The sequence below is a fragment of the Choloepus didactylus genome, chromosome 4 (genome assembly GCF_015220235.1).
Source record: "Choloepus didactylus isolate mChoDid1 chromosome 4, mChoDid1.pri, whole genome shotgun sequence".
NCBI lineage: Eukaryota > Metazoa > Chordata > Mammalia > Pilosa > Megalonychidae > Choloepus > Choloepus didactylus.
The window spans coordinates 191091218-191111835 of record NC_051310.1 but is presented as its reverse complement, the minus strand read 5'-3'; the positions used below and the strand labels follow the sequence as shown (position 1 = coordinate 191111835).

The following is a 20618-nucleotide window of genomic DNA, read 5'->3' as shown; positions in this document are numbered from 1 at the left end:
TATCCCTGAAATGTGAACACTAGCTCTCTCTTCCTCAAATTAAGTATGAATAGTTATCAAGAAAAGTGAAATATTGACTTGAAGGTTTAGCATTTTTATGACATCAATAATCATTCTGTGAGGGGAAATATAATAAAATATGAGTAAGAAATTAGGAGTCAAATATTTGTGAATTATTATATTTTTAGTTCTATCATTTTAAATAGGAAAATTTCTTCTTGGAAATTATATGCGTGAGACAATATGATCAGAGATTTGTTCTCCTTTAAGAGAGCATGTACTCTTCTCCAAAATTAGTCATAGAAGCATCTGAAAAAAATTTGCTTAAAATATTCTATACATGTTGAGTGTGTCAAATCTTGATTCTCAGAGTTTTTTTTTTTAAATAGGGATATAAAATAAGTATGGAATATCAATACAAAAAATCATATCAATATAAAAGAGTTCATACTTAGTCTCCTAGATAAAGGTATAGCTTTTTTTCTTCAGTAGAACAGTTTAAGTATGTCAGTTTTCATATGTCACCTTAATATTTAACTTGATGCCTCTGGTCATTAAACTCATTTAGTTTGTTTTCCCAGACACTTTGGTTAAATCGTGTCTTCCTACAGCTTCCCAATGGAATTCAGTTTCCCAACACAGCTATATCTTAGCAGGAAGTAAGAACACTCACAACAGAACTATATCACTTAATTGTCTTCCAATAGTTACTGGAGAATATTCAAACTCAAACTTGTATATTTGAGGCCCTTTCTTACCTCCACTTTTCTTAATGTTTCTCCCTTGATTCCTCTACTTATACCTTGGAATATAGCAACATTAGACTTCTCTCCCCATCATCACCATTTTGTGCTGGTTCTTTAATTATGGTATTCTATTTTTTTAACTAACAGTCCTATCTGGAGAACTAATTAATTGGTTTTTGTCACAGACACTATAGATGCTAATTCAAGAAAAATCTCATCTGTGTGAAATATAAACATTTTAAATCCAGACTATATCAGAGGAAAAAAGAAAAACACTACAAGTTCTGCTATTTTTATTTAAAACCTACTTCCCTGTTCTGCATGAAGATAACTTATTAGGCATAAGATTTTGTGCTCACTCCTCAATCATTTTCTAATTTGAAGAAGACGCTGTTTGGTCCATGTGCCTTTTCTCTCTCTTTTTGATTCTAAGACTAAACTCACCATGCCTGCCTCTGTTTCTCTGATACTTGACTGCCTATAGAGATATGACACATTTTCTACAATTTAATTTCACTTTATTTATTTATCTTAGACCATCCATCAATGTGAAATAGAAAATAATAGAAAGTCCAGAAATAAACCAACACATTTATATTCAATTTATTTCCAACAAATTGCAGTGGCAATTCAGTGGAGGAAGGATAATCTTTAACAATTTTTTACTGGAACAATTAGATTCCCATATTTAAGAATGAGTTTGGATCTACTTCTCACACTACTATAAAAATTACCTCAATTGGGATCACAAAATTAAATATAAATCCTAAAAAGCTTAAAATTCCAGAAGAAAATATGAGAAATCCTTGGTTTGCCTTGGGTTAGGCAAAGTTTTCTTAGAAACATCAAAATATACCTGTCCTTCATTTACTGATTTCTAAGGTCTTTTTAGCTGTAGTTTCATGTATTTTGCCTGTTTTTACAGTTGTTTCAGTCTTGAGGTAAATCAGGTCTTGCTACTCCACCTAGCCTGTAAGTGGAAGTTTTGGTATCATAAATTAATTGAGCAAGTTGTATCCCCTAATATTCAGAATTTAAGGTTTATTATAATTGCAACTTCCACAGTTCCCCTTTAAAACAGTCTACATAACTCAAAACAAATCTTTATAAAACACAAATTTGAGCATGTCATTTTATTTGTCAAAAAATATTCAAAAGGACAAATACCATAGGAGAGGAGTAAATTCTTATATCATGTTGAGAATGTGATTTTTTAAGATTTACTAAGTATGGTGGTTTGGATATATTATGTCCCCAAAAGCCATGCTCTTTAATGCAATCTTGTGGGGGCAGATTTACTAGTTTTTTGATTAGGGTGAAACCTTTTGAGTGTGTGTTTCCATGGAGATGTGTCTCACCCAGCTGTGGATAATACTTTTGATTTGATTATTTCCATGGATGTGTGGTCCCACCCACTCATGGTGGATCTTGATTAGTTCACTGGAATATTAAAGTGAGAAGCTAAGAGCCAACATAGACCCTGATGCTTGCAGATGCTTGGAGATGCTTAGAGTTGCAGACAGAAGGACATTTGGAGATGCAAAGCTAAGAAATGAAGCCCAGCATTTGCTCCAGAGAAGCTAAGAGAGGGCTCTCAGATGCTTAGAGAGAAAGCCACTGTAATCAGAAGGTGAAAGGAACATATCGCAGGAGCAGAGGACCAGCAGATGCCAGCCATGTGCCTTACCAGCTAACAGAGGTGTTCCTGATGCCATTAGCCATGCTTCAGTGAAAGTCGTATCTTGTTTATGCCTTAGTTTGGACACTTTTATGGCACATTTCTCAATTGAAAATAAAAGCTAGAAATTATTTAGTGAGAAAGGCATGTCAAAGGCCAAGATTGACTGAAAGCCAGGTTTCTTGGGTCAAACTGTTAGCCAATTGTGAATGAAAATGACAAGATCTGGAAGAAAATAGGAAGTGCTACTCCAGTGAATGATAAGAAAGCCAAACAGCCTTATTTCTGATATGGAGAAACTTTTCACAGTCTGGATTGAAGATCAAAGCAGCCACAACATTCCCTTAAGCCAAAGCCTAACACAGATCAAAGGCCTAATTCTCTTCAATTCTATGAAGGCTAAGAGAGGTGAGGAAGCTGCATAATGAAGTTTTAAAGTAGCAGAGGTTGCTTCATATCTTAAGGAAAGAAGCCATGTCTATTGCAGAAAATTGAAAGGTGCAGCCACAAGTTATTACACAGAAGCTGCACCAAGTTTACCAGAAGACCAGGCTAAGATAATTGATGAAAGTGGCTATATAAACAACAGAGTTCCAATGTAGATTAAACAAACTTAAACTGGAAGAAGATGCCATCAAGGGCTTTCATAGCTAGGGAGGGGAATCCAATGCCTGGCTCCAAAACTACAAAGTCAGGTTGACCCATTTGTTAGGGGCTAATGCAGCTGGTGATTTTAGATGAAGCAACACTCATTTACACTCTGAAAATCCTAGGGCCCTTAAGAATTATGCTAAATATATTCTGTGTTCTATCAATGGGACAACAAATCCTGGCTGACAGCATATCTGTATACAATATGGCTTACTGAATATTTCAAGCCCACTGTTGAGACCTACTATAAAGAAAAGGAGGCTCCTTTTAAATTCATTGACAATATCCCTGGTCACCCATTAGCTCTGATGGAGGTGTACAAGATTAGTGTTTTTTTCATGCACACTACTACATCTTTTCTGCAACACATAGACAAGGAGTGATTTTAACTTTCAAGTCTTATGACTTAAGAAATACATTTCCTAGCACTATAGCTGCCACAGATAGACATTCCTCTGATAAATTTAGGCAAAGTAAATTGAAAACCTGGAAAGAATTCACCATTCTAAATGCCATCAAGAACATTCATGATTCATGGGAGGAGGTCAGTGTAAAATCACAAGCATTTGGCAAGATTTGATTCAATCACATATGGATGACTTTGAGGGATTCATGAAATAGCAGAGGTAGTAAATTCAGTTGGGCTGGAAAGAGCAAGAAAACTAGATTTAGAAATGGAACCTGAAGATGTGAATGAGTTGCTGCAATCTCATGATAAATCTTTAAGGGATGAGTAGTTGCATGATCTGTATGAGCAAAGAAAGTGGTTTCTTGAGATGGAATCTACTCCTATTGAAGATGCTGTGAACATCATGAAATTACAACAAAGGATTTAGATTACACAAACTTACTTGATAAAGCAGCAGCAGGGTTTCAGAGGATTGACTTCAAATTTGAGAGAAATTCTACAGTGGGTGAAATGCTATCAAAGGGCATCACATGCTACAGAAATCTTTTGAAGAAAAAATCATCAATTGATGTAGTAAACTTCATTGTTGTATTATTTTAAGAAATTGGTACAGCCACACAAACCTCAGAAACCATACCCTGATCACTCAGCGGTCATTATCCCTGAGGCAAGACCCAACAAAAGCAAAAAGATTAGGATTTGCTGAAGTATTTTCAATTGAGGTGTGTACATTTTTTAGACAGTAAACTCTAAACATAATTTTTATATGCAGAATAATGTATGGTATACTAAGTAAAGAGACAGCAGAAAAAGAGAAAAAAAAAGCTAGAGGTGAGACTGGAGATTTCTAAGATTAGCAAACAAGGCATGAGCCAAATTGATGATATTTCTAGTTAACAAGGGAGAAGTTTGGATTTTATTCATAGGAAAATAGTCTTGTAAATTTTTGAAGGGGGACCGGCAAGATTAATGATGAATTTTAAAGAGATATTTCTTATATTCTTCAATTACAAGAGGACACACCCAGGTTAATTTGGACCCAATAAAGAGCATGTTGCTATATGAATAACAGTAATTTGTATTTTGGGCTTTTATGTCAGAAGTCATTTAGTCCAATTCCCAAAGAAAGCTCACTTCATTCTTCACTGACCTTAATAACTAAACCAGGGATATAGGATGGGAATCAAAATGAATATCATCTTATTAACTCTAATTCTAAATATGTCATTTGAGAATACACCTTTCTCAAGGCAATTTTTATTTCCATATTTCTCAGTATATAGATGAAAGGATTCAGTGTGGGGATAATAACAGTGTAAAACACAGGGCTTTCCTTGTCTTTGATCTCACTTTCAGCAGGAATAACATAGATATAGGGACAAGGCACAAAAAACAAGGCTAAAACCATTATGGGAGACCTAGAAGTTGATAGAGCTTTGCATCATGCTACAGGGGTGTGTACCCTAAGATTGTACAGTATAAGTATGTAAGAAGTTGTCAGGACAGGAAAAATTAAAGCTCCTGACAACCTTGAATTGGCAATAATGAAGATACTAGCAATATGAATATCTCTGCAGACCAGTCTCAGAAGAGGCTTCACATCACACATGTAATGATTGATCTGATTAGGGCCACAGAAAGGTAAATTGAGGACCATGAGCAGTAGAGCAATTGAGTGCCAAAACCCCACACCCCAGGCCATGATGATCAGCATGTTGCACCTCTTCTGGTTCATTATGACTATGTAGTGCAGGGGCTTGACAATGGCAACATAGCAGTCAAAAGCCATAGACACCAAGATTAATATTTCTACAGCTGCCAGCAAGTGGAAGGTGAAGAGTTGGGTTAAACAGTTGTTATAGGAAATGATTTTTCTCTCTGAGGCTAAGTCTCTGAACAGCCAGGGAACTACAATTGTGGTGAAGGAGATATCCATGAAGGAGAGATGGCAGAGAAAGTAGTATATTGGTTATTCAATTAGATTGCTGGAGGTGATTGTGAGTAAGATGATGAAGTTTCCCATTAAGACTGCCAAGTAACAGAGCAGGAACAAGAAACAGAAGAATAGCTCCATTTGCTTATTCTCCCACAGCCTCAAGAAGACAAATTCATTGACATTGTTCTATTTTCCATAAGGGCAATGTGAGTCCAGAGTACACACTAGAAGCTTAATTTATCTGAAACAATATAGAACATAGCATCAAACATTAAGCAGCATTATTAATTTTGGTGTGTGATTTATAAGTTGAAAAATGATGCAGGTCATAGTGGATTTATTACATGGCATAATCATTAAAAAACTTTTTGGATTAGGGCATTTTTATCATGTCAAATGATACTTAAGGAGTATCAATTATTCCTAGTATTTTATAATTATTTTACATGTATTAAATCCCATAACCACCCATGAGTAAGATTTACTATTCTTATGCTCATTTTATATATGGAGCATTAGAGGCATATGAGGGTTCAATTAATTACATGAAAGCATTAAGTTATACAGTTGCAGATCTAAGATTTGAACCTGTATTGGATGCCAGTTTCCATCTCTTCACATCTATGCTGCATTCTCCACAGGCCAAATGCACCCATCTGTTTTCCAGCTGGGTTATAAATAAATAAATGGGGATTTTCTCCAATCTGCAACTAATACCTTTAACTATAAGCAACCCTCTCACCTTCTCTTTGCTACATATAATTTATCTGTATTTCCCAAATTACCCTAGAATTGAATATATCCATTGAAATGAAATATTTATTCTTGATATTAAAAAAACACACACCAAGGCTCTTAATCATAACTGAGAAATAATCTGAATTAGTTGCTGAAAATTTCAATGTGTCTACATCTTATGTTTGGTTGAGGTTCAGGATCTTTACTGGGAATCAACACTAGCAATTGCTAGGTCTCTAAATATAGAGACATGGAATATTATTAAATAAAAGCCTCAACTTTCACTTAATTTTGTTAAAGGTGCAATTTTGAGGCTGATATTAGAAACAAATTAGAAAGATATTGTTATCTGTTGTCATGTTGAATGAATTAATGAAATGAAAGAATACCTGCTTATTTGCACATACATTTAGAGGACTGCAGACATTCAGAAAGATCTATCTGAGATTTCTTTTCCACCTAACATATGGAAAAAATGATACTAGGTCATTTATCTTCTACCAAGAAAAAAGGAATGAAGAGTATGTAAAGAGTATGCTATAATAAGTGCTTAAGATTCTAACTTAAATGAAGTTGAGTTTCCCTGAAAATGTTTTGCTGAGGACAACAGTTGTGTAATAAAATGGGATTCCATCATTGTCATAAATTAATTGGTCTGCCTGTTGTTTTACTCAAGTTAGACAAATATTAAGTATAAGGAAAAAACCCCATGGATATTGGTATAAGTTTATTCTGGGCCCAAAATATATGTTAAAGCACATCTTCATAAATTGAGACTATGCCAAACTGTGCTCTGTGTGTGTCAATTAACCTGGTGAGTTTAAGGAAATAAGGTGTCTAGGAATAAATTTGAATTAAAACTATAGAAAATATTCTAGAAAAACTGGAGACCTAAAACCATAGAAAACCAAATTCTTAGTTTAGAATACTTCCCTAATATTGGTGCAAGCTTCAGGATCTCTTAACGTTTGAGTCCAGTCATGTTGTGACAAAAATAATACCACATCAGTTGGGAAATCATACACTAATGTAAGAAAAGAGCCTTGAATTCTCACTCAGAGAATAGTTAGAGGGAATCCTCTTAAAAGGAAAATCATGCTGAAATATTTCCTGGAAACATCGTCATATCATTTCAATTTTGGCCTCTTTCTAAAGCTTATAATCTCCCTGAACTATATGCGAATACTTTCTCTCCTTTCTGCCTTCCCCCTCCACTCTGTCATACACACACACATGCACCTGTAGATAGACACATGCAAATATATGCAGGGTTTTGGAGACAATTTTAAGTACATGTATTTCCTCTCAAAGTTTCTTTTCCAAAATTCCCTTTTACTTACAAATTAAATCCCTAGAGAAAGATCTTTATAGGGCTCTTTGCAAACATACATCAACTACACTTTGAAAGAAGAAAAAAGTATCACATAAGAGAAGAAAAATTAAGAAGAAAATGAAGAAAACTGAAAAAGGAAAAAAAAAACTGTTAAGAGGTAAATTATGAATAAGTTCATGAGAGGACATGGAAAATATGGGATTCCAAAATTGGCAAATGTATCTGCTTTTTCAGATGCTTTAACTATTTATCACATCCATGATAAAGAACAGACTGTGAAAGTTAAAGTCTAGGGCTTATAGGGCTTAATTTCTTTATTAATTTAGAGTAAAAATTTTAAATAACACAAATTAAGCAATAATATATTCTAGGCACTTTATTATATGTTTTACATATATTCAGTAATTTCTCATTATGACCTGGTGAGGGTTTATTACCACCACAGTCATTTATATATATATATATATATTTGCATTACTATATATATATATATATACACACACATATACATACATACAGAGCCCAGCCCTTCTTTAGCACCCCCAGCTCCAAAAATTAGTCAATTAATTTGTTAATTAATTCTGTAGTTGAGGCTGGGTTGAACTCCCCTTCTTGTCCTCAGCAGATTGTTGTTTTTTATTTTTTTTTTTCCCCTTTCAGGGAGCCAGCAGCAAGACAGTCTGTGGAGTCTGGGTGGGGAGGGGTGCCAGACCCCTGGTCCAGGGAACTTACAATGTTCACTACCATGTAACCTTTTCACCTGATTCCAAACTTGTGTCCAATTTGTGACTGGTTACTGGAGACCCAAAAAACAGTTTCATATAGTTCTTGGGTAACTGCCAGCTGCTCTAGAGAAGAGACAAAATTCTACACATCACCACTCCATCATCTTGCCCCACTTCCACCCCAGAGAACCTTTTTCATTGCTCAGATGTGGCCACTCTCTCTAACATAACTTGGTAGGTGGACTCACTGTCCAACCCTGCACATGGGATATGAATTCCAAGGGTGTAAATCTAGCTAAGTGGGGCATGACTCCTAGGGATAAACATGCACCCAGCCTCATGGGATTGATAAAGTCTTCTTGACCAAAAGAGGGAAGAGAAATAAAACAAAGTAAAGTTTCAGAGGCTGAGAGATTTCTAATGGAGTTGATATGTCATTCTGAAGGTAATTCTTATGCATTTTACAGTTATCTCTGTTTAGTTTTTAGTGCATTAGAATAGCTAGAAGGAAGTACCTGAAACTGATGAATTGAAACCCAGTAGCCTTCATTCCTGAAATTGATTGTATAACTATATAGCTTATATGGTGTGGCTGTTTTATTCTGGTAACCTTGTGGTTCACACTTACTTTATCCAGTGTATGGAGAGATGAGTAGAAAAATGGAGACAAAACACTAATGAATAATAGGAGGAGTGATGGGGGGTTGGGTTGTTTTGGGTTTTCTTGTTTACTTTTATGTTTATTCTTATTTTTACTTTTATTAATTTTTTGGAGTAATATAAATGTTCAAAAATTTATTTTAGTGATGAATGCACAACTATACAACACTATGAGCAATTGATTGTGCACTTTGAATGACTATGATATGTGAATATATCTCAATAAAATTGCAAGAAAAAAATGTAGCAAGGCTTTATGTTATTAGCTATGTGGTTCTTTCTCCTATTCCACTGCCTTGGTGTGGGTTGTAAACCCTCAGCACCAATGCACTTCTGAAGTTCATTAGCCTTTCTTTCTCTCTTCCATGCAAAAATCCATACATTAAAGATTTTCTCAATGTTCAAAATTGGGAAATCAGTACTTTAGAGTACCTGTCTGGTTCAGATAAACCTACCTAGAGAAAGTAATTATAATAATAACAACAATGTACTGGGAAAATATTAAGCACTTTGTTTCCTATATCAGTTAATCCTCACAATAATGCATATTTTTAAATAAGTTTTATGAGCTATGTAATTCAGAAAAGGTCACTGAATCTTCTAGAGGTTACAAACTAGCTGAAACAACTAGAGAGCAACAGAAGAGGATTCTGTGTCTTTCCTTCAGTGAAAGATTTGTTTAATTCTAAATTTAAATCTTGCTTCTAGGCTTTGAAATTTAAGTAACCCTAGGAAAATGTAAGATTCTAGCACTTTTGAAAGAAGGATATAAAAGCCTTGTGTTTAACTTGTCCACTTCTCCATAATGCTTGAGATTGACTACTCTTTGCTCAAGTTCACCTGTATTAATAAAAGGAGAGAGCTGTTCATATCTCATACTATCCTCCCTCTTCAAATACACCTGGATACTCCTTAGAAATGTATCCGAGGGCCTCATGTACATCTGGAACATTACCAACTGGATCCTGAATTCATTTCTGATAATTTCAACTTTTGCTATAAAAGTTTTAACTTTAATTTTAATGAATTCCAATTTATCTTTTTTTTTTTTTTTTGAAAAGTATCATGCTTTTGGAATGGACGTTTTACCTATATCAAGGTCAAAAATATTTTATACCCCTTTTTATTCTAAATATGTTTTTATTTTCCACTTTAAATATGTCTAAGATTCATTTTTTAATTAATTTTGTACAATGTATGAGGTAGAGTCAAGTTCAATCTATCCTTTTTTGTCCTTATGGATGACCAGTTGTCCCAGCACCATTTATTGAGAAGACTTTTCTCTCTCCTTTGACTTACCTACAGAAATCTGATGAGATTAGTTGAGCATAAGTTGGGCATTTCCGCCACTATATTTTCTAGTCTTGTTTCATTGACTGCTTATCCATCTTCATTAAATATCACATAATTTTGGTCTCTGTGGTTTAAAAATAGACCTTGATATCATGTAGTATAAATTCTCCCAATTTGTTCTATTTTAACATCTGAGGTATAATCTAGATGCACTGCATGTCCATATGAATGTCAAAATCAGTTTGCAAATTTATGACAATTTATACCTTTTTGTAGGTTGTTTGGGATTGCATTGCCCTAGAGATGAGCAAATTAAATGCAAAGAGTGAGAAATGAATTCCCCTTGTACTTAAAGTGAAATTTCATATCCATTTAAGTGTCAGGCACCAAAACAATAATGTTAGTGTCCTTTCCAACATGCATCCACTTGGATGAGGCACATGGGGCAAGAAAATTGCAAACAGGACATGTGAGGACTTCTGTAAAGTTTAACACTCTACAAGCCTATTTGCAATGAACCTAAAGATTCTCATGCATAAATCTCTAGATGGAATCATAAATGCATTCAAGTATAGTTTGTTAGTCCAGAAGAATTAGAGGAAGCTCCTGAGAGAAGCATACTTAAATGAGGCATTAAGGAGGAGCACTTAATAATATTTTTTTATGAATTAAAAGGAGCCATCAGGAAAGCCTTGACCTATTAAAAAGTTTCAGCATTGGGAAAAAAGAAATATGTTTATGTAAAATATAATGTGTCCAGTCCATCCTTATGTTTTAGGTGTAATCATGGTGTAATAGAATCATTTTACTCATGTTATATCATAAATTTGTCACCTAATTTTCAATACTTGGTAGATTAAAATAAATAAGAGTAAGGAAAGCCATGCAAAAAGAGTTAAAATGTTTGGGGAACACAATGCTAAAGGCAATTGGGAATCCAATCTTAAAGTCATATGCATCAGACAGACTTTGAGGACATTCAGAGACTGGAGGTAGGCCACTGGGCCTTCCAAACTTCTGTTCTTCTAAGGAAAAAGTAACTCAGAGCATGCCTTCTCAACAATAAAGCTCTTGCCAGGACCACAAATAGTGTGAGACAGAAAATCACCAATTTTTCTCTCTCTCCCACCTCAATAGGTGGCCCCAGCTGATGAGAGAAACAAACATTGTGCTTCATTAACTGTTTCAGACAGAACTGCATTCCTGCTATCAGAGACCAGGCAGAACAGACTAGAAAAACTGAACTGCAAAGTAGGGGAGCCTGGATACAACCTCTACCTAGCCATATTGCTCAACAACTCTGGGGAGGGTACACAAATTCTCTAAAATTGTAGTAATAGAATCAACTATAAAACCAAATGAGGAGTATTTACAATTATCTATGCCAAGAATTAAAATGGAACTTTATGGTTTATGTTCATGATCAAACAACTAGACTTTGATAAAGAGTTCTTTCTGGCTCCAGATATTAAACTCTGAGTCTCCATACTTCACCTTGTACATAATGTTCCTTTCATGTTGAGAATATATGCTAATCAATCATATTATATGAGTTGAACTAAATTATGAGCCTAGCATAAAGACCCTGTTTACTCATCTGATATATTCCAAGTTCCTTGAATAAACAAACAAAACAAAACAAAACAAAAACAGCTGCTAGTCCAATTTTCCTGATAATGGACCCAATTCAGATGATAGTTCATTTAATAATAAAATATTAGAACACCAGTAAAATGACTCTTTTGTGAATTTTCACATGAAAAAATACTCCAAGAGACATTTAGTAAAATCAAACTGTTTTGAGAAAGTTGATGGTTTATTCAGATAGGAAGGAAAATAATTATTGAAATTAAGATCCCTTTGAAATATCTAGGATATATTGTAATAATTATCATAGGTCTTGCAAGGTCTCTAAAAGAATTTTAAAATAGCATACTCAACACAAGCCTAGAGACAGACAGAGGTTTGAATACAAGAGTGATACCAAGGAAGAGAGTGAAGAAGGCAGGAAGTCATGTAAAACTGTGTCACTCACAACTTAATTTGGCCTCCAATCTTTCCTTAAGCATCAATCAAGACTTCTAATCATCTTCAAGCCTGATGATTTCTGAGCACATTTGGTCTTACATAATGTGTTTGTACAAAATTAGTGTTTATTAACTGAGTTAAGTTATTCCTTTAATAAAATGCAGTATAGTGAACTTACATATTTTAAATCTAAAATAAACATATCTTAATGTCAAAAATTTTTAAATTACAAATTTTTGAACCAAAATGTTTCTAAAATTAGGCTGTTTTACATTCACATGTATAGAAAACTATTGATGAAATCATTCTATACATTCATTTGATAACTATGCGGTCCATCAGTAACTGGGCTCAGGGATAGAAAATGAATGTTAGAAAGAACAACTAGCAAAAAGATCATTAATATTAGAATGATTGATTTGGGGTATGGGATTAATATATATTTTCACCATACATTAAATGTATTCAAGTAACCCACAGAAAGGCAGAGAATAAAAATAGAGAAGTGAAAAAGAGAGAGAATGAACAAACAAAAGAATGTTAAATAGAAGACTTAAAGCCTAACCTATTGCTTATCACATTAAATATATATTGTCTAAACAAACAAATTAAAAAGCAAAGATTGGCAGATTGGATTAACAAAGATGACTGTAAACTCTGTACAATAAATTCAATTAAAATATTGTGATACAGGCTGGATGAAAATAAAACAATGGAGAAGATGTAAAATGAAATATTAATAAAAGGAAAGCAGGAGTGACTGTGTTAATATCACACAAAGTAGGATTTAACACAAAGCAATTTACTGGAGACAGAGAGACATTAATGATAAAAGAGTCAATCTACCAAGATAACATAGTTATTCTAAATGTGTATGCACCAGACCACAGAACTCTAAAATATATAAAGCAAAAAGTAAAAGAATTGGAAGAGAAATAGACAAAAACCCCTCTCAATAATTTATAGAACTAGACAGAACATCAGCAAGAATATAGAACTCAATGACGTCATCCACCAAAAAGATCAAGATCACATTTATAGAACTCTCCACCTAACAATAATAGAATACACTTTATTTTCAAGTGTCTATACAGGATCAAGCTTTTAAATGTTTTACAGATTAGGTTATTATTTGACACAGGATAAATCACAGTGTAAAATGCATAGATTTCTGTGTTGTTCTCACTCTCATCAGGTATAGTATAGGTATGGATACAGGGAACAAAAAAAAACAAAAAACAAAACTACAACCATAATGTAAGAGGTACAGTTTGAAGAGAGCATTGGGTCACCATGCAGAGTAGCATGTCCTAAGATTGTACAATATGTTTATTTAAGAAGTCACCAGGACAAGGAAAACTGCAACCAACACAATCTCTGAACTGACAATAGCTAGGATATTAGTGACATGGATATCTTTGCAGACAAGTTTCAAAAGAGGCTTCACAACACATATATAGTGATTGACCTCATAAGGGCCATAGAAAGGCAAATTGAGGACCATGAGCAGTAGAGCAATGCAGTGCCAAAACCCAAACCCCATGCCACCATGATCAGTGTGTTGCAGCTCTGCTGGTTCATGGTGACCATACAGTGCAGGGGCTTGACAATGCCAATATAGCAGTCAAAGGCCATGGACACCAAAATGAATATTTCCACACCTGCCAGCATGAGTTGGGAAATGTATTTTCTCCCTGTAGCTAAGTCTCTGATTATCCTGGAACCACAGCAGAGGTGAGAAAGGGGCTGAGAGGGAGAGGTGGCAGAGGAAATAATACATGGGTTATTTGATTAGATGGCTGCAAGTGTTTGTGTGTAAGATAATGAAGTTCCCCATTAAGACTGTCAAGTAACAGAGCAGGAACAAGAAACAGAGAGTATTTCTATTTCCTTATTCTCCCACAGACCCAAGAAGACAAACTCAGTGACTTTGTTCTGATTTTCCATGTAGAGGAGGTGAGTTCAGAGTACAGAAAATTATTTTATGTAAAATAATGCAGAAATTAATATGTTCCAGTGTCTATAGGACATATGACAAAACAGATCAAATCTTAAGCCATAATTACCATGATCACAAAATACGGTTTAATTTCTAAAATAGTAAACCTAAAAATATATAGTTTAATTTCTAAAAAATTATATGTACCAGTGATTCTATTCATAGATATTTATGAAAAAGAAATGAAAGCATACATCTATACCAAGGCTTATATAAAAATGTACATGGCAGCTTTATTTGTAAAAACCCAAAACTGGAAACAATAAAAAAATTCATTAAGAGAGGAACATATAAACAAACTGCTGTATGTCTATACAATAGAATACTACTCAGCTATAAAAAGAATAAACAATTGATAAATGCTGCAACATGGATAAATTTGAAAATGATTATGTTAAGTGAAATAAACCTGACAAAAAAAGAATAGGTATTATATAATTCCATTTATATAGAGCCACAGAAAATGAAAATCAATCTATAGTGACAGAAAACAGATCAGTGGCCACCTAGGGGAAACTTCTGCGGGCAATAAAAATGTTCATTTTCCTGATTATACTGATAGTTTTATAGTTGTATACATTCAGGAAAATGTATCAAATTACACATCTTCAATAACAAATAACAAAAGTCATGATTAATAGCACTATATATGCTATGTAAATCCTAACCCTAACTATATAAATATATGTACATCTAAGTATGTACAGATGTATATACACATTATAAAAATGTTAAAGTTTAATCTGATTTATCCTTTTCCTATTCTTTGTGCTATTATTGTCAAAAATGAAAATACAAATTCTATATGTGTACATTTTAAATATGTATATATATATTTGGATGGTATTAGCAGAACCAATCAAAAAACCTAACTGAAAGCCAAATATAAAAACATAATCAAAATTACTTAGAGGCAAAAAGTGATATTAGATCATGTTATATACAAAGCAACAAGGGTAATAATGATGGTTGACTTCCTATCAGAACCTGTGTAGGTTATACTTTAACACCCTTAAAGTGCCAAAAGGAAAAAATATAAAGAAAAATATGTTAATACAAAATCTTGTATTGAGCAACTATGTTTTTCAAAAATGTTTGCAAAGTAATGACATTTTCAGGTAATCAAAGAAAGAGTTAAATAATTAAGAAATTATGTCTTGCCAAAGGGAAAAGATGCTACATGGAAATTCAGAACTCCATGAAGAAATTTACAGCAAACATCTACAAATAAAAATTACTTTTTTTCATTTTTAAATTGTTTAACATATAATCACCAATTAAAGACAGTAATAACAAATTAATTACAAGTTTTATAAAATATGAAAAAGAAAAATATAAGAAAAAAACACAAAACAAAGAAGAAACTGGAATTGTCCTTTTGAGGCTCTTTGAGGCTCTTATATCACATATAAAATACTCTTATTTTAATTCAAGAGAATTTGCAATAATTTAATTATATCTAAAACAGTTAAGTAAATATAAAAAGCATTTCATTATATTTTTAAAATTAATGATTAATCACAATAGTATTTTATTATATGATATGCAGAAATGATTTACATGGCAACCAACTTATGAAGGGATAATGGCCCATAAAATGGAGTATTATTCAGCAATAAAAAGGAAGGAAGTACTATAAATTCTACAACATGGATGATCCTTGAAAGTGGTCAATCACAAAAGATCATATATTCTATGATTCCTTTTATATGCAATGTCCAGATTTTTCAAATCTATAGGGAAAGAAAATAGATTAGTATTTACCTAGTACAGGGGGAGGAAGAGGTGGTGAAGAGGAATGGGGAATGATTGCTAATAGGTATTAGGTTTTTTTCAGGGTTGATAAACATGTTCTAAAGTTAGGTTGTGGTAATGGTTTCACAATCCTGTGAATGGTTGTACATTTTATATGGGTGAATTGTATACTATGTAAGTTATATCTAAATAAAGTTGTTAAAATGAATATATGTTAAATTGAGTGAACATTTCTACATAATAAAAGGTTTGCAGCAACCGGCATTAAGTGTTCTAGTCTCATGAATTCAGCAGGTGTAAATATTTTATTAAAATTTAGAACATAACTGTCCTTTGAATTCCTAATTATCATGATTAGTATTTCAAATGGTATGCATTGTGCTTGATCTTTTAGTTTATTTAATTCACACTGAATGTCTCATTAAGTTTTATTATGGGAAATAAATAGTATGTAGGCTAAGGAAGTGCCACCTGTCTCTAATCTTGAAATGAACCCATATAAGCTACGTAATAGACATCTGCTTCAGCAGCCAAGTGTTGTGCACAGTGTCACCCATCAATAGCCAGGGCCCATGGTGCTAGAGAAGTTTGTGTCCCAGGTCTCTGAGGAGCATGGCACAAGTCTCAAGCACTTAATTTTGAGGTCGAGTGTAGGGGTCAAACATTATAGTCAGGGGATCCTGACAGGTTCAGCTCCAACAAAACAGTCCTACATTTCTGCCTTCATAGGTATTGGATATATTTTCTCCTTTTGATTCCATGATGCTAACTTTTAATTTTCATGCTAGCTGAAGGATGCAGTCTCTTAATGAAGCATGTGTAATCTATAAGTCAGAGCTTCATCATTATTTTGAAAGATGTATGTTTGAGATGAAATGCAGAGATGTGTGTGAGAGAGTCTGAGATCTGGAACTTATAAAATCTCTGAACTTCTGGGTTAGAAGTATTAGTCCACTATCCTAGTTCAAAAAGAACAGTATCCCTTTGGCTGGAGAACATGAGATGACTCCCTGAAACAGGAACCTCACAAGATTGATGTTTGTGCTTCTTCAAATCAAATGACAGCAACCCTAATTATGTCCAGACCAATAAACATGGTCAAATCCCAGTTTAACACAAGTAAAGCTCCTAATTTGAGAGGAAACATCCTACACCTCAAGTGCATTTGCAGGACTTCACTAATATGAGCTGTTTAAACTGGGAGAACACTTTTTAAGGATGGAATCTGAGAGTTTTAGACTTGGGTGATGGACAGAATTTCATTCTGGAGAAGGGAGGATATATTGAATAGGGACTTGGGATTCAATGTTCTGATGTGGATATAGACAGCCATATTGTTGAAGCCTGGACAGAATAATGGGTTACAGCAAATGACACCAAGATATGTGACTTTCCTGGAGAAAGGAAAGTATAAGAATGAAATCATTTGCCATAGGAATCTTGTGCTGAGGAAAGGGGATTATTCAGACATTTTTAGGGTTGATGGATAAAAGTTCTCACCTATCACTGATTCAAGAGAACCCAAAATGCTATCATAATCTCCCAGTTATAGTAATGAAGACCACATTACAAATTGACTTTTGGTTCAAGAATTCTTCATGGTAGGATCAGTGTACCTGTGAATCTATCCTGTGATTATTTCCCCATTATTCAAATGTTTAATTGGAATATATACTTAACCCTTGGAAGAAACCTCCTATTGATTCTTCTGTAATAAGAAAAGTTAAATCATGGACAAGCTAGAAAATCGAAGAACAATCATAGTTTGTAAGGTATTTCAGAGAAAATAGCAATCATAAATTTGAAAGATTCAAAGTCCCTATAATATCACTATGGAATTAATTGGTGTGACCCATGCAACAGGTAAATGAATTGTAGTATATGACTATGGGCTAGTACAATATCACTCAGGTGGTAGCCCCAGTACAGACTGTAGTGCCAGGAATATTAACTTTCTTAGAGTATAAGAGCTTCTAGTACCTGGTTTATAGCTATGATCTTTTGAATGAATATTTCTCCAACATCATGAAAGGGCTAAACAAAAGAAATTTACTTTTACATGGCAGAACACAATAATATTTTACACCAAGACCATGTAATCTGTCATTTTTTTTCAATAGAACCCCAGGGGATTTAATCTTTTGAATATTATGCAAAATATCAGAATAGCTCTCTATATTGACACCTTCATGCAAAACAGACTGGTAAGCAAGGTCATATGAAAGAGAAATGAGGTACCTGAGCCAATTGCCACATTTATGAATGAGGCCATCTTGGACCATCTACCCCATTTGAACTGGAATGTGTTTCCAGGTGAGACGAGCAGAAGAACCACCCAGCTGGATTCAGCCCAAATTGCAAAATCTTAAGAAAATTGTGTTTTGTTTTGTTTCATTTTGTTTTTCAATCTAAGTTTTGGTGTTGTGATTTTAATCCATTTATTTTTGGATTAAATTTTGTGGTGTTAAGCCACTAATTTTGGGTTTGTTTTGTTTGCTAGTACACAGTAATAGATTATTTATTCATGACTATATTATATATATGCCAGAAATGTGAAGTAAAGACCATGAAGAAATTTCAGGGACTGCCACATGCATAAAGTTCTTAGGAGTCCTGTGTTCAGGGGATGCAGAAGTTTGCTCAAAAAATAGTTATTTCCTGACACCTACTACCACTAGGAATTAGGCACAGTACTTGGTGGGTCATTGGATTTTGGAAGCAACATATAGTGTCATGGAAATACTATTCTCCATCAGTAACTGAGAAGGCTTCTAGCTGTCAATGGGATCCACTGACATAGGTAAAGCAAGAAAGGGTTCAGGCCAATTTTAGGTGAAGATGAGGATCACCTGAGCAGGTAAGCAACTAAAAGCTGACATCTGAATATGGGGGCAATCTAGCTGGGGTGGTTGGAAGAGTAAGTTGATGGGTACCAATTATGGCCCAAAGACCAGCTGCAGCAGTAAGGACTGACACTTGATTTTCTGACCTACTTTAAATCATTTTAGGAGACTAGAAATGGCACTTGAAGAATTTGACTTGTACATCTCCTTGCAAGGAAAATGGATTTTCCCCTAGAGCCTCTGGAAGGAGCACAGACCTGACCACACCTTCATTTTGGTTTACTCTAAAATGGTTTACTCTCAAAAAGTAAAAAAGAATAAAAGCCTACACTACAGGAATAAACTAGACAGAAACATCTTCATGTTTCTTTCTCTAGATATTAGCAGAAACACAATAAGAAGAAAAATAGTGAACCTCAGTAGCACTATTGAATCAACTATTTTCCCATCAAATACAACTTTTTAAAGGAGTGGAGCAATTAAAATTCAATAGCAGAATGACCTCAAAACAGTGATTGAGATTTACATATGTACACATACATTAATTGATTAAAAAATATGTATCATTATGCAATCAAATAAATGACATATATTTGTTGAAATGTCTTGAATTAATGTAAGCCCTTAATATGAGAATTCATTGGGCTTTAAATTTCACATAAAAAAGAAATAAAAAGATTATTTTTCAAAGAAGTGAAAAAAAAAAAAGGAGATTAAAGTCCGTTGTTAAGTTTTTCATATGCTTCTGGCTAGAGACTGAGACTTTGGGGAAATGTTTTCCAAGGTCATTATCATTTTGCATCATCCTTTTTAAATAGACCTACAAAGTAGAAAAAAGGATATTTATTGCCAAAGATGCTGTGATGTGGTAGATCTCAGAAAGTGAGAGACATAACCAGTACTAACCAAAACCATCTCCTACCAACCCTTGGATTTGTGGGCACTAACAATCCTTAAAACAATTCTGAATGGACCATCCCTTCTATGTTTTGGTCAGCTGCTCTCATATTATATCAGGAAAAGATAGAAAATTAAGCAAAACTGAAGCCCTGGAAAATACTGGTGAGATTATTTTCTTCTAAATATATATCTTCTAATCTACACAGAAGTTTTGTGGAAAAGGGGAATTAAATTAAATTGCTATATTTTAAGCACTTGCAATATATTTGCAGGACAATGGTTTTTGGAAGTAAGGGGAGAGCAAAATTATTTACAGGATGCTAATGAGCTAATAAAGTGTATCCATTCACAACTATGAGATAGAAGAGTGTGAATGTGAAGAAGAAAGTGCTAATCAAAAGCTTTATCATTTCAAAGGAAAGTGAGATGTTTTCATGCTTGAGACTTTGAGAAAGGAGAGGAAGGAATCATTTGAATTGGATCTTTATTCAACATGTAAGTAGGACTTCTCTCCTCTCTTCTAAGACCATATGGTATAAACACTGATGTCACAATTCAGGCCAGTACATAAATGTCCAGTTTCTGCTGGATGAATTTCAAGCAATAAAATTCACAGTGGTCAAAAACTGCTATGATTTGAGCTCCTTCAAAATGAATGATTCTCTTGGTGGGTAACAGTATTTTATTTCTAATTTAGAAGGAAAAGCCAAAGGGATTCAGCATGGCAAAGCAGAGGGATGTGCTTGGGGTTCTGAATTTGAATTGTTATTATATCATCATGGTTAATGTTATTTTGCATTGCATAAGAGAAGGCACACCTTAGTGAATACTCAACCCCCCTCTAATTGTGAACTTGAGGACACACAGTCACTCAGTTTCCCCAAAGCTGGAAGTTGCAGGCACAGTGTTGCTGTAAAGGGGTAG

At 34.0% G+C, this 20618-nt stretch overlaps 1 pseudogene; it reads right to left on the bottom strand.

Annotated features, from left to right (window-relative positions):
- Positions 1 to 4679: 4679 nt before the first annotated feature.
- On the bottom strand, positions 4680 to 8238 carry LOC119533063 (annotated as a pseudogene).
- Positions 8239 to 20618: the final 12380 nt, after the last annotated feature.